The 15,004-nt window shown below is 42.1% G+C and overlaps 2 non-coding genes across 2 annotated transcripts; both read left to right on the top strand.

Moving 5' to 3' along the window:
* The first annotated feature begins 2,983 nt into the window (after nucleotides 1-2,983).
* Nucleotides 2,984-3,058, top strand: TRNAR-UCU (transfer RNA arginine (anticodon UCU)). The gene has a single exon. It is a non-coding gene; the product is annotated as a tRNA-Arg (tRNA).
* A 10,422-nt stretch (nucleotides 3,059-13,480) lies between these two features.
* On the top strand, nucleotides 13,481-13,555 carry TRNAR-UCU (transfer RNA arginine (anticodon UCU)). The gene has a single exon. It is a non-coding gene; the product is annotated as a tRNA-Arg (tRNA).
* Nucleotides 13,556-15,004: the final 1,449 nt, after the last annotated feature.

Below are 15,004 nucleotides of genomic sequence, written 5' to 3'. Positions count from 1 at the left end.
TGGAACTCTCGCGAGGCCTTGCTCAAGCAACCCAAGCTTAAGCGGATTCAAACTTGCGCAAACCTGAAAACTTGAACAAATAATGAAAGGGTCATTGAGGAAGCGTAAAATAATTTAAAAGAAGTGATAATAAATGACAAACGGAATTGCTTTAATGGACATCTTCCTAGTTTTATGAAAACGTCTCCATGGAGTTTCTGGAGGACGATGACTCATTCTTCTTCCCTTTCCGATATGTCCATAATAGGCGGTAATAAGGTCCACGATGAGCAGGTTGTATGTGCTGCATTTAACAATCATTTTAGTTTTCTATTCACAAAGGATGAAGGTTGTCTGCCTTGTTTTTACATGGATGGGCCTTCAATTCCTGATTGTTATTTCTGAGCATGGTATATGTCACTTGCTGTTAAAAATTGCCAAAAAGAACACCCCTGTTCAGGTGGTATGCCAAATGCCTTCTTAAAACGCTTGGCCAAGCGATATCCCTGAAAATATTGTTTAGTAAATCGCTTCAGGATGGCACGCTTCCGGATGACTCGAAAACAGCACTAATAAAACTCTTACATAAATAAGGAAACAAGAATTGCATAAAAAATATCGACCAATTTCTCTGACTTGGACAACATACAATATTTTCGAACACCTAATCTATAAGCATGTAATCGTTTTTTTTTTGATGAGCATTGCGTCTTGACGAACGCTCAACATGAATTTCTGCAGGGCTTTACCACAGACACTCAATTACTAGAATATATTCAAGATTTTGCAAAACAATAAATAGTACAAAAGAAAGCGACACTATGTTCATGGATTTAAGTAAAGCATTCGACAATGTAACCCACTGCTAATTACCTTACAAATTAAGTTTTTTACTCACAAAAATAAGCTACTAAAATGAATACAAGCATGCCCAACCAACAGCTCCCCATAAGTTAGGATAAACGACACTTCCTCCAACTTATTACCTGTCGCTTGTGGCGTTCCCCAGGGATCCGTGCTGGGTCCTCTGTTATTCTTGCTTTATATAAATGATATTGGCAGTAATGTATCTGGCAAAATTAAAGTTTACATGGGTGACTGCACACTATACGATGAAATTGCCTTACCGGAAGATCAAGTCATGCTAAATAGCGACTTTGGCAAAATAATTCGAAGATGCCATCAATGGTAAATGTCTGTTAACTATGAAAAGACCGTCTGTGTGATAATAACACGAACGGAAAAGCCCCTTCTCTTTTACTATTTTCCCCGGAACACTTATATTTCTGAGGTATCTCACTATACATATCTCGGCCATACACATATCTCACAATCTCCCCTGCTGAAAGCATATCATACAATAGTTCGTCCTACTTTAAAATATGCAATGATCATTCGGGACCCCTACACAAAAATAAATATAGAAAAATTAGAAAGAATTCAAATGAAAGCTTTCCGATTTATCTACAATTCTTATGGTCCAATTTGTATAACAGTTCTCCTTAAACGTTGTGCCTTCTCTTCGATTAGAGAACGAATCGTGCTTCCCGATTAAAATTCTTTCTTCAGCTAATGAGTGGCCACTATTATACTGATACCTCGCACATCTTAACACCCTTAACTGGTTAAGCTACTCGTCATAAACAGTCTCGAACAGGAAACCCATTAACACTGCATAGCAATTGCTTCAAATGTTCTTATCTTACAAGAACAATAGTTGATTGAAATAAACGTCCTGATGAAGTCATTACACTAAATTCTTTATCCAGTTTTCAGGCGCACAAACATTCTTGGCTCAATCGCACATCTTTTCGTTGTTCCTTTTTTCATGCAATCTGTCCTTTTTGCATGTTGAATTGAAGCATCGGCATCATTGCTTGAATAGTATGTTTGTATGAATGTACTTGCATTTTCCCACCCTGCTAAGATCTTGTAAAAGATCCCAGTATCTGTGAATAAATTGTCTGAAGAAATAAATAAGATGGGAGGAGGCAAAAAGAAATAGAAACCTATCGACTCGCGTCTATAGACAGACTCTAGACTATGTATCAACAGAAGAACAAATCTATAGAAAGGCAGAGTCGTCTACAGAGAGACTCTAGACTTTGTGTTAATAGAAGAACAAATCTATAGAAAGGCAGAGTCGTCTATAAGAAGTGTGTTGATTTCTATAGAGAGAACTCTTTTTTTTTAAGGGATGGTAGTAACGGGAGTAAGGATTTTTTTACGGCACGCCGGCCCCTTCTATAGTGCTGCAACAACATTGAAATCAGTTGATAGGCTGCTTCTTTTATGCGAAAGGCTGGGGACGTCCCTCCACACGTCGAAAGCTGCCGTCTGCGTGGTAGCTTGCGAAACAGTAATCTTTACCGGGAAACGTATGCGGGGGGCTCTACGTGCTTGGTATTGTTGTCAGGAGTGCCTTATACTCAATTAAGTGGTTCGGATGATGTTTGTATACTTGTTCTTTATTGAAACGTTCGCTGTTTGATTTGTTGTGTGCTTGATTTCAAATTATGCATGTACGGTTCGTTTTACTTAGCTGACTAATTAAAGATTCTGCCTTAAGGGGGCACGAAGCATTGCTCCCGGCCCTACACCGCCGCCGCGATCGGCCAACATTTTTGCTGCCGGATGCGGACACAGAAAATGCAGACGAATTAGAGTTTACCAGATTCGCTGTAATTATGTACGACGATTACGATATTCTCTAATGCGAAATTTGAGCTCAGCAGTATACGAGTTTTCGGTTCGCGATATGCTGAGACAAAGAACTTGAGACCGAAATCACCTCACCAAGTGACAGTGGGCCAGCGCCGTCAGCGCCTTCGCAGAGGGAGGGGCAGTATGGGAACGGTGCCATGACGAGCCGCATCGGAATCAGCTGCGGAAGAAGACGACGAAGGAGGCAGCAGTGGCACGAGCACGTTCACGTGGTTGCGCCGAGGGGCGGCGACGCTCTGGCCAGGATTGGCCAACTAAGTGCTGCAGTCTCAGCGTGAGAGCCGCCGTAGCCCAATGGACAAGGCATCGGTATTCTAAACCGAGGATTGCGGGTTCGAGTCCCGCCGGCGTTGCACTTATTTTGCGTTCGGGCTTCTCTTTTTTTTTCATCTTTAATCGTCATCTGCGCCACTTAAAATTTTTAGTGAAGCAAAGCACAAATAAGAGCAGATGCCGTCTCTTACTTTTGCTACGGCCGAAATGTTGATGAAGCCTTCTACATGGCTCCTTCGGTTCTTATGTGTCCTTTGTACTGGAAGTCTCACATATTAAAGCTTATTTTTGTACTGAATTTTTGTCATCTGCGTCGCCATGCATATTGTTGAGAGGGATAAAGTAAGCAGCATTCGCATTTTTATGAGACAACAGAGTCAATGATTGAACTGTCTCGTAAAGAAACTTCTATGTAGTTCGCCTTCGGGGAGCTAGCTTTGTTCACCTCAAACATACATGACGATTCCCGCTTCTTGCAATCTCAGAACCACTCATCTTGTTCGCCGATTCTTGTTGTCGTCGTCGTAGACCTGAGTTTTTGTAGCCCATATCCAAAGCTGAAGATTGGCGATGAATTGCGTGTTTAATTTGGGTGTATAAAAACTAGGGAAATAATAATTTGAACATCGCTACTTTTCTGAAACATTTCTCTGAAAGCGAAAAGAGAGTTGCGAAACACAGCGCAGGCATAGCTTTTTTTCATTCTCATTTTTTTCTGAATACATGTTCGATGTGCACCCCGAAAAGAAACGAGATGAGGCCTGTCGGAAATGCGCTGTGGAAGTTATTTGCAAAGAAAAAGCCCTGAAATTCACCTCACTATATAATTAGGCTGCAGACGAATGCGCTGTTCGTAAATGCTTTTTTGTTAGCCTTTTGTAGTTTTGTGACATTTTTTTCCCCGGCATTTTGGCGTGTTTAAGCAACTCTTCAAACAAAATATTCACCGGCGGTGGACTAGTTGCAATACTAGACGGTGATTACCCACACTGGCTGCTCAACACCAATAGTCCTCTTTATGGCTGCTCAGTATCAACGTAAATCATGGTGCATTTTCATTGTTACCTACATCAACTATGACGCTAAAATCAACAGTCCTGATTGATCGCTTCCCGTAAAACATTCCCTATAGTGGAAGCGATAAAGAGAGCGCGTTATCAAATCATGTAAACGACAAATCTAGACTATGCCCGAGTCGCCTACACTACATGCAGCCGGTTCGCTCTACGAAACGCGCTCACCTAATCATGAGCTATTGACGGAAAACATCGTTGCTAAAACTTAACGTTCAGTGTAGTTGTCGTGTAGTTGACGTGTGACAGACACCAAGGTAGGGGGAGACACCGCACACCGCAGAAACAAGCGTTACGTGCCTGGCGCTGCCGTTGAGAATTGAAAATGACGTGGAAACATGGCGCGCCGCCGTTGCGTGGCACTAAAATCTCGCAAGCTGCCACCCAGGGTGACGAGGGTGCGAGTGCCATTTTCCGAAAAGTCCGAGTGCCCTTTTCCTTTTCATTACAGGGGCTCTCTCTCTCTTTCTGCGCGCCATGAGCGCGAAATGGGTTGCTTTTCTTTTCCATTTTTTCTGTTTATTTTTCATGGATAAAGGAAAGGCATTGCTGCGTTGTATTACAAACGCTGTGGGCTATCGTATGGAAATGAAACGCACACTTTGATGAGTTCAGTGTTTCCCAAAGCCGTTACAAGGCCCGTCAGTGGCTTGCGTCATTGCCAACGACGATGAGTAATACAATGCATTTCTGGCATATCTTCCAGCGTACTGCCAAGTGGGATACCTGCACACATGTTGGTGCAAGTTTTCTGTTCCAATCATAGCTCAAATAAACCTATACAGTAATTGCGTACGCTTATGCTCGGCCCACAGGAATACCTCCTGCGAAGCACTGGGTGGGTTCAGATGATTTGGCACTTAATTAAATGAGTGAGAAACTGATGACATTATTTAGCCGGATATCAGTCTACGAAAAACCACCCGATATTGCTGACGCAGCAGAGATATGAGGGCAACGTGAAAAGTATCTGAGTATCGGAAGACACACAAGGCGCACAGGACATGTGCGACATCGGTTCATCGCACACTCACAAAGTCTGTGTTGTCAGCTACAAACATTACGAGTCTCTGTGCTGTTAGCTTGATGCCTGTTTCCAATTCGCTTGTAGCTACAATTGGTGTTCATAACATGCGTTAGAAGGATTGGATCGGCGTTTTGTTTTCTTTATTCTACTGCCGCAAAGGTCATGCTTTGACAACTGTGAAGACTGTCTTGGGATTGCCGAGAGCGACTACGTGGCTCATGTCATATGATCAATAAATGCGGAGATATGCACAATGTGTATGCTAAAATCTACGCATAGGCTCAAAAGCAATCTCACCAGCATACAACTCCAGTGGCTAATATCTACCGTATCTCCGTATTATCCACCGGTATGTGCGCTTGTCTACAGCGTACACGGGTTGTGCCGCCGATGAACGACTTTTGTCTGTAGTGAATCTATAGACGGCATGTAAACCTAAAGCAATAGGACTTTTACACTATCGGCTATCTTCTTGTTCATCTCACGCCTTACCACCGTTGGTATATGGGATGTTCGCTCATGTTGAGTAAAACCTTTGGTGACGTGCCGCTCTATGGCCTTCATCGGTGGTGATATAGGAAACCGTGGAGAATAATTCGAATTGCAAAGCAGTATGCAGGGTGCTTCACCTAAATTGAGCCGAACATTAAAATATACAGACGCTACGTAGCTGGAGAGAACAAAGGTAATGTTTGCCGTCGGTTTCAAGCACTCAGTTTATTTCTTGCTTTCCCCTAATTAGGTCATTTGTCTTAATTGAAAAGTCACAAGGAGAAAATTATAGAGCAATGCGAGAGACTCCCGCTCTTTGTGGCTCAAAATGTGCTACATAAAAGTGTTTTTCTGGGCGTAAAACAAGCTCGCGAATAGGCGCAATGTACGTGCTCGAGCGGCAGTCCCGTGGCAATATAAATACATGCAGTGTGTTTCATGGAATACTTTGAAATTCTTTTTATTTTGTAAAGGTCTGTTCTTGTTGACGAGCTGGTCTACTCGCAGGGGCGGATACCACTTGCACTAAAATCTGAAACACAAAATCGACTAATTAACAAGAATCCGGTACTAAACTTTTTAGCTAACTATCTTATGGCCCATATTGCAATTTACAAATTCAAGCAGTGGATTTCGCAAGGCGGATCCACTTGGAACTCATTCTCAGGATGACACCAGTTTCCAAATGTAAATTCCCGAACTTTGCGAAAAAATGCATTGGCGTTCCAGTTACCCCTGTGCTTGAGTGCATGTAATGACGTTTTGTTAACAATTAAATGGTAGTCCTACGTAAAGTGCGGGAGTTTATATATCGAAACTTGTGTCAGCTTGAAAATTCGTTCCAAGTGGTTCCGCCTTGCGAAATCTACTGTTTGCATTTGTAAATTGCAATATGGGCAATCAGATATTTAGCCTAGCCTTAGGAGCTCCACGGCTGGAATTTGCAAATTGCAATATGTGCCATAATGTAAATACATAAAAACTTAATACGTAATTTCTTATTCGTTAGTCGATCTTGAATCTCAATTTTTTGCGCAAGTATTGTCCGCCGCTTCGAGTAGACCAGCTCATGAACTAGGATTGTGATATCTGCAACAGGCAGCTTTTAAACATATTCGAAAGTCTTCGCTGACACACCATGTATGTGGTGTGTGGCGGCGGCGGCGAACAAAGCACGTTGGCTGCGTTGGTGCAGCACAAGAGAATAAACAGCACCTAAGTGAAAACATGTTCTTTCTTAGTGTCAAACTGCTCGGCTGATGTACCGTGTTTTCACGTACGTCGAGTTCATTTCTCAGTGCTATATTGATATATATATATATATATATATATATTTATATATATATATATATATATATATATATATTTATATATATATATATATATATATATATATGTCTGTGTGCGTGTGTGTGTGTGCACGCGAACAAGGTATAGACTCGGGATGGACAAAAAATATACACCTTATCGACTCTTGTCCATAGACACTCTATAGACTAAGAAACAATAAGGAAAAACCGAAACTGCATCGAATTTTTTCTTCAGGTAATCAGTGGGGCGGAGGCATACAAAAGGAAAAAGGATGACAACAATTTTTTCGCTAGGCTGGCTTTAGAATGGGAGTAGACAGAAATGGAAAGCTTATGAACGTTCGTCTATAGACAATTTATAAGCTTGGAGAAGTGAAAAATATTCCAGACAGTCTGTAGACAAATAATGGAAACAATAAAGACGGTGTCAACATTTGTACATAGGGAGTCTATAGAGCAGTACCGGACAAATAGAACAAACAGCTTATCAACGTTCGTCTATAGACAATTTATAAGCTTGGAGGAGTGAAAAATATTCGAGACAGTCTACATAGAAACATTGGAAACAATAACTAAATACTGCTTCAACATTTGCCCTAAGGGAGTCTATAGAGCATCATCATCATCATCATCATCATCCTAGTTATGCCCACTGCAGGGCAAAGGCCTCTCCCATACTTCTCCAACTACCCCGGTCATGTACTAATTGTGGCCATGTTGTCCCTGCAAACTTCATTTTATCCGCCCACCTAACTTTCTGCCCCTCTCTGCTACGATTCCCTTCCCTTGGGAACCATTCCGTAACTCTTCATGACCATCGGTTATCTTCCCTCCTCATTACGTGTCCTGCCCATGCCCCCATTTCTTTTTCTTGATTTCAACTAAGATATCATTAACTCGCGTTTGTTCCCTCACCCTATCTGCTCTTTTCTTATCCCTTAACGTTAAACCTATCATTCTTCTTTCCATAGCTCGTTGCGTCGCCCTCAATTTAAGTAGAACCCTTTTCGTAAGCATCCAGGTTGCTGCCCCGTACGTGAGTACTGGTAAGACACAGCTCTTATAAACTTTTCTCTTGAGGGATAATGGCAACCTGGTGTTCAAGATCTGAGAATGCCTGCCAAACGCACCCCAGCCCATTCTTACTCTTCTGATTATTTCAGTCTCATGATCCGGATCCGCAGTCACTACCTGTCCTACGTAGATGTATTCCCTTACCACTTCCTGTGCCTGACTACCTATTGTAAACTGCAATAAGTAGTCTATAGAGCAGAAGCGGACAAATAGAACAAGCTGCTTATGAACTTTGGCTATATGCGATCCATAAAGCGGGAGTAGGTAAAAAGAAAAAGAAAGCTTATCGACTTAAGCCTACAGTCTACGAACACAGAATTGCCAAAAATATAGACTGTATCGACATTCGTCCATGGGATATCTATAGAGCCGAAGTAGACAAAAAGAAACAAACACCTAAGCGACTGTTTCTACAGACCCTCTACAGTGGAGGGGGCAATGCAGCAGCAGCAGCTTGAACATATTACCTAAACGCTTCTTCTTGTTTCCACAGCTTCTGGATTTCTCGGCTGGCCATGCCGTTCGTCACAGGCGCATGGCGTGCCCTGCACCGCTCGAACATGTGGTGATTACCGTCAATTCTTCATGGTTCAGCCCTATGGTCCAGGCGTGTGGTGGGCGTGAATTTCCTGCGCACGTTCTTCCTTCTCTGATGATTCTGCGCACTCCCGTGGATGCTCCTAGCCCGGCAACTATTAAAGCAACTCCTAGCGCGGCAACAGTATTAAAGCTCCGTCGTTCCAGCGCCTCGGCAGTGGGCAATGCAGCAGCAGCAGCAGCTTCAGCATGTTGCTCGAACGCTTCTTCTTGCTTGCACAGGTACATTAGGTGAACGACTAGTTCTGTATCCGATCCGATAATCGATTCCTGCTGATGCTTTGTTGCCAAGAGAGTTATTTGCGTAGTAGACTATAGACTGTAAGCAGTGGTGTGACGGCTTTGTAACCTTTCAAAACGAATCTTCTGGCATGTGCCGTTATTGAGTAGGGGTTGTCGCAGCTTTTATCTGTCCAAAGTAACATAAGTGCCTGTATCAATTATGTACTGTCTAAACGGAGTACATTTGAAACAGATATCGCTTATTTAAAAGAGCGCATGCTCATCTTCGAAACTCAACCGAGTACTTTAATGTTATTGCAAAGTGATGTAACTAATCTCAAGAAAGCAGCAACCGATTTGGAATATACGTCTCCGTTTTGGTATGTAAGGCAGATGAAATAGTAAACAGAGGTAGAAGAAACGATGAGATCGTGTACGGCCCAAATTGAGAAGGCGGGGGAATAAACGACAGTCTCTTGAATGTGATCAAGAAAAGGTGTTTTCAAGGAAACACATGGACTTACTATCAATAATATGGAAAGATGTCAACGGCTAGGAAAGAAAAATAAAAGCACGCCCCGTGCTCTTAAGGTTCTCGGACTATCGCGACAAAAGTTCAATGCTGAAAGAGCACAAGAAAGCTGGGAGAACACTTTACATAACAGAGGACATTTCTTTCAAAGTTCGTGAGATAAGAAAAAAATTATGGCAATGCTCACAAGAAGGATGTGATGAAGGCTCCAAAGTTAAAATAGTTTTCTATAAATGCAGCATAGATGGTGAAATGTTTGTCAGTGTTATCTGGAAAACGCAAATGCTGTAAGCTGAAACGATGGAGCAAAGAATGTGATAACCGTTGCCAATCGCCATTCACCATCTTAATCCTTAACTGCTGCAGCGTTGTCAACAAAGTCGAACAGCTTGAAGTTATCCTTCGCTCGCTGGACCCCGATATTTCAGTGTTGACTGAAACCTGGTTATATTATTATATGTATGATAGCCAATTTGTCCCGATAAACTACAGAATATTGGGCAAAGACTAAATATTGCGCAAAGGAGGAGGCGTAGCCATTCTTTTTAAACATGCCCTTCAAATGTTAAGAATGCCCGACACTTCGGGAGTAAAACGCTTTTTCTGCAACTTTTGTATTAACAATGTCAAATACATTCTTGGTGCCGTATACAGGCCCCTAACTCGTCGGTTAGGTACATGTACCCTCACTAAAAAAAGCAGATGGATAAAGCAATGTTAACCCGTGATAGTAACCTGCCGAATGTCGACTGGAGCACATTCCTGTAACGCTCCACCACAAATATTCGTCGTGAAATCATTGATATTGCTATAGTTTTTGGTGGATTACAGGTAGGTAAGCATTTCACTAGAAGCGACAAAGATTCCTATGCAGTTATCTGCCCATTTATTGTAGGTGCAAATATACAAGATGACGTCTCATGTATGGTCACAGACGGCATTTAAGTTCAACAAGCAGTAGTATTGTCGTTGGAATGTTCCCCTCGCAGTAAAAATGATAAGATTCAGTGTTACCCGAATTTTTCGCCTGCAGATGACGCGTCTGTAATTGATACGCGAGCATTTCATCTGGATAACATTAAATAAAACACTGCCAGCATGTACGATGTGTTGCTTTTATTTAAAGGCATTATATTCAACTGTCTGCCACAGTTTGTTCTAAAGGTTGTGAAGATTGTGGCAGGTCGGAATCCCTGGAACTCTCGCGAGGCCTTGCTCAAGCAACCCAAGCTTAAGCGGATTCAAACTTGCGCAAACCTGAAAACTTGAACAAATAATGAAAGGGTCATTGAGGAAGCGTCAAATAATTTAAAAGAAGTGATAATAAATGACAAACGGAATTGCTTTAATGGACATCTTCCTAGTTTTATGAAAACGTCTCCATGGAGTTTCTGGAGGACGATGACTCATTCTTCTTCCCTTTCCGATATGTCCATAATAGGCGGTAATAAGGTCCACGATGAGCAGGTTGTATGTGCTGCATTTAACAATCATTTTAGTTTTCTATTCACAAAGGATGAAGGTTGTCTGCCTTGTTTTTACATGGATGGGCCTTCAATTCCTGATTGTTATTTCTGAGCATGGTATATGTCACTTGCTGTTAAAAATTGCCAAAAAGAAAACCCCTGTTCAGGTGGTATGCCAAATGCCTTCTTAAAACGCTTGGCCAAGCGATATCCTTGAAAATATTGTTTAGTAAATCGCTTCAGGATGGCACGCTTCCGGATGACTCGAAAACAGCACTAATAAAACTCTTACATAAATAAGGAAACAAGAATTGCATAAAAAATATCGACCAATTTCTCTGACTTGGACAACATACAATATTTTCGAACACCTAATCTATAAGCATGTAATCGTTTTTTTTTTTGATGAGCATTGCGTCTTGACGAACGCTCAACATGAATTTCTCCAGGGCTTTACCACAGACACTCAATTACTAGAATATATTCAAGATTTTGCAAAACAATAAATAGTACAAAAGAAAGCGACGCTATGTTCATGGATTTAAGTAAAGCATTCGACAATGTAACCCACTGCTAATTACCTTACAAATTAAGTTTTTTACTCACAAAAATAAGCTACTAAAATGAATACAAGCATGCCCAACCAACAGCTCCCCATAAGTTAGGATAAACGACACTTCCTCCAACTTATTACCTGTCGCTTGTGGCGTTCCCCAGGGATCCGTGCTGGGTCCTCTGTTATTCTTGCTTTATATAAATGATATTGGCAGTAATGTATCTGGCAAAATTAAAGTTTACATGGGTGACTGCACACTATACGATGAAATTGCCTTATCGGAAGATCAAGTCATGCTAAATAGCGACTTTGGCAAAATAATTCGAAGATGCCATCAATGGTAAATGTCTGTTAACTATGAAAAGACCGTCTGTGTGATAATAACACGAACGGAAAAGCCCCTTCTCTTTTACTATTTTCCCCGGAACACTTATATTTCTGAGGTATCTCACTATACATAACTCGGCCATACACATATCTCACAATCTCCCCTGCTGAAAGCGTATCATACAATAGTTCGTCCTACTTTAAAATATGCAATGATCATTCGGGACCCCTACACAAAAATAAATATAGAAAAATTAGAAAGAATTCAAATGAAAGCTTTCCGATTTATCTACAATTCTTATGGTCCAATTTGTATAACAGTTCTCCTTAAACGTTGTGCCTTCTCTTCGATTAGAGAACGAATCGTGCTTCCCGATTAAAATTCTTTCTTCAGCTAATGAGTGGCCACTATTATACTGATACCTCGCACATCTTAACACCCTTAACTGGTTAAGCTACTCGTCATAAACAGTCTCGAACAGGAAACCCATTAACACTGCATAGCAATTGCTTCAAATGTTCTTATCTTACAAGAACAATAGTTGATTGAAATAAACGTCCTGATGAAGTCATTACACTAAATTCTTTATCCAGTTTTCAGGCGCACAAACATTCTTGGCTCAATCGCACATCTTTTCTTTGTTCCTTTTTTCAGGCAATCTGTCCTTTTTGCATGTTGAATTGAAGCATCGGCATCATTGCTTGAATAGTATGTTTGCATGAATGTACTTGCATTTTCCCACCCTGCTAAGATCTTGTAAAAGATCCCAGTATCTGTGAATAAATTGTCTGAAGAAATAAATAAGATGGGAGGAGGCAAAAAGAAATAGAAACCTATCGACTCGCGTCTATAGACAGACTCTAGACTATGTATCAACAGAAGAACAAATCTATAGAAAGGCAGAGTCGTCTATAGAGAGACTCTAGACTTTGTGTTAATAGAAGAACAAATCTATAGAAAGGCAGAGTCGTCTATAAGAAGTGTGTTGATTTCTATAGAGAGAACTCTTTTTTTTAAGGGATGGTAGTAACGGGAGTAAGGATTTTTTTACGGCACGCCGGCCCCTTCTATAGTGCTGCAACAACATTGAAATCAGTTGATAGGCTGCTTCTTTTATGCGAAAGGCTGGGGACGTCCCTCCACACGTCGAAAGCTGCCGTCTGCGTGGTAGCTTGCGAAACAGTAATCTTTACCGGGAAACGTATGCGGGGGGCTCTACGTGCTTGGTATTGTTGTCAGGAGTGCCTTATACTCAATTAAGTGGTTCGGATGATGTTTGTATACTTGTTCTTTATTGAAACGTTCGCTGTTTGATTTGTTGTGTGCTTGATTTCAAATTATGCATGTACGGTTCGTTTTACTTAGCTGACTAATTAAAGATTCTGCCTTAAGGGGGCACGAAGCATTGCTCCCGGCCCTACACCGCCGCCGCGATCGGCCAACATTTTTGCTGCCGGATGCGGACACAGAAAATGCAGACGAATTAGAGTTTACCAGATTCGCTGTAATTATGTACGACGATTACGATATTCTCTAATGCGAAATTTGAGCTCAGCAGTATACGAGTTTTCGATTCGCGATATGCTGAGACAAAGAACTTGAGACCGAAATCACCTCACCAAGTGACAGTGGGCCAGCGCCGTCAGCGCCTTCGCAGAGGGAGGGGCAGTATGGGAACGGTGCCATGACGAGCCGCATCGGAATCAGCTGCGGAAGAAGACGACGAAGGAGGCAGCAGTGGCACGAGCACGTTCACGCGGTTGCGCCGAGGGGCGGCGACGCTCTGGCCAGGATTGGCCAACTAAGTGCTGCAGGCTCAGCGTGAGAGCCGCCGTAGCCCAATGGACAAGGCATCGGTATTCTAAACCGAGGATTGCGGGTTCGAGTCCCGCCGGCGTTGCACTTATTTTGCGTTCGGGCTTCTCGTTTTTTTTCATCTTTAATCGTCATCTGCGCCACTTAAAATTTTTAGTGACGCAAAGCACAAATAAGAGCAGATGCCGTCTCTTACTTTTGCTACAGCCGAAATGTTGATGAAGCCTTCTACATGGCTCCTTCGGTTCTTATGTGTCCTTTGTACTGGAAGTCTCACATTTTAAAGCTTATTTTTGTACTGAATTTTTGTCATCTGCGTCGCCATGCATATTGTTGAGAGGGATAAAGTAAGCAGCATTCGCATTTTTATGAGACAACAGAGTCAATGATTGAACTGTCTCGTAAAGAAACTTCTATGTAGTTCGCCTTCGGGGAGCTAGCTTTGTTCACCTCAAACATACATGACGATTCCCGCTTCTTGCAATCTCAGAACCACTCATCTTGTTCGCCGATTCTTGTTGTCGTCGTCGTAGACCTGCGTTTTTGTAGCCCATATCCAAAGCTGAAGATTGGCGATGAATTGCGTGTTTAATTTGGGTGTATAAAAACTAGGGAAATAATAATTTGAACATCGCTACTTTTCTGAAACATTTCTCTGAAAGCGAAAAGAGAGTTGCGAAACACAGCGCAGGCATAGCTTTTTTTCATTCTCATTTTTTTCTGAATACATGTTCGATGTGCACCCCGAAAAGAAACGAGATGAGGCCTGTCGGAAATGCGCTGTGGAAGTTATTTGCAAAGAAAAAGCCCTGAAATTCACCTCACTATATAATTAGGCTGCAGACGAATGCGCTGTTCGTAAATGCTTTTTTGTTAGCCTTTTGTAGTTTTGTGACATTTTCTTCCCCGGCATTTTGGCGTGTTTAAGCAACTCTTCAAACAAAATATTCACCGGCGGTGGACTAGTTGCAATACTAGACGGTGATTACCCACACTGGCTGCTCAACACCAATAGTCCTCTTTATGGCTGCTCAGTATCAACGTAAATCATGGTGCATTTTCATTGTTACCTACATCAACTATGACGCTAAAATCAACAGTCCTGATTGATCGCTTCCCGTAAAACATTCCCTATAGTGGAAGCGATAAAGAGAGCGCGTTATCAAATCATGTAAACGACAAATCTAGACTATGCCCGAGTCGCCTACACTACATGCAGCCGGTTCGCTCTACGAAACGCGCTCACCTAATCATGAGCTATTGACGGAAAACATCCTTGCTAAAACTTAACGTTCAGTGTAGTTGTCGTGTAGTTGACGTGTGACAGACACCAAGGTAGGGGGAGACACCGCACACCGCAGAAACAAGCGTTACGTGCCTGGCGCTGCCGTTGAGAATTGAAAATGACGTGGAAACATGGCGCGCCGCCGTTGCGTGGCACTAAAATCTCGCAAGCTGCCACCCAGGGTGACGAGGGTGCGAGTGCCATTTTCCGAAAAGTCCGAGTGCCCTTTTCCTTTTCATTACAGGGGCTCT

Source organism: Dermacentor variabilis, unplaced genomic scaffold (genome assembly GCF_050947875.1).
Source record: "Dermacentor variabilis isolate Ectoservices unplaced genomic scaffold, ASM5094787v1 scaffold_13, whole genome shotgun sequence".
NCBI lineage: Eukaryota > Metazoa > Arthropoda > Arachnida > Ixodida > Ixodidae > Dermacentor > Dermacentor variabilis.
Note: the sequence above shows the minus strand (reverse complement) of the source record. Positions and strands in the feature narration are given on the sequence as shown.